This window comes from Penaeus monodon, chromosome 20 (genome assembly GCF_015228065.2).
Source record: "Penaeus monodon isolate SGIC_2016 chromosome 20, NSTDA_Pmon_1, whole genome shotgun sequence".
NCBI lineage: Eukaryota > Metazoa > Arthropoda > Malacostraca > Decapoda > Penaeidae > Penaeus > Penaeus monodon.
Window position 1 is genome coordinate 11,799,210 of NC_051405.1, and position 264 is coordinate 11,799,473.

A 264-nucleotide genomic window follows, 5' to 3' on the forward strand; every position below is an offset into this window, starting at 1 on the left:
GCTCTCTCCCTCTGGCGTAAGGCTCGACGAAATAGCAAATAGAAAACGGGGAGTGTCCTATGTATATCGCATGTCCTAAAGTGGTCGATGGTTTAGTGACTCGTGTCAACATCCAGACAGTTGATCTGTCTACAGAATGAGGCTATTATTACGGTACTGTGTGTGTTATTTTTTCTCTCTTCCCTTTCTTTGTCTTTCCTTCGCTTAAACAGTATTTGTTGATTCTTCTTTCAACGTCTCGTTAATGGGACGACAGATCGGTGG

The 264-nt window shown here is 43.2% G+C and overlaps 1 protein-coding gene across 1 annotated transcript in view; it reads right to left on the reverse strand.

Moving 5' to 3' along the window:
• The window catches only part of LOC119585619 (multiple epidermal growth factor-like domains protein 6), a 170,724-nt gene that overhangs the window by 91,017 nt on the left and 79,443 nt on the right, over positions 1-264 (reverse strand). The window lies entirely within an intron of this gene.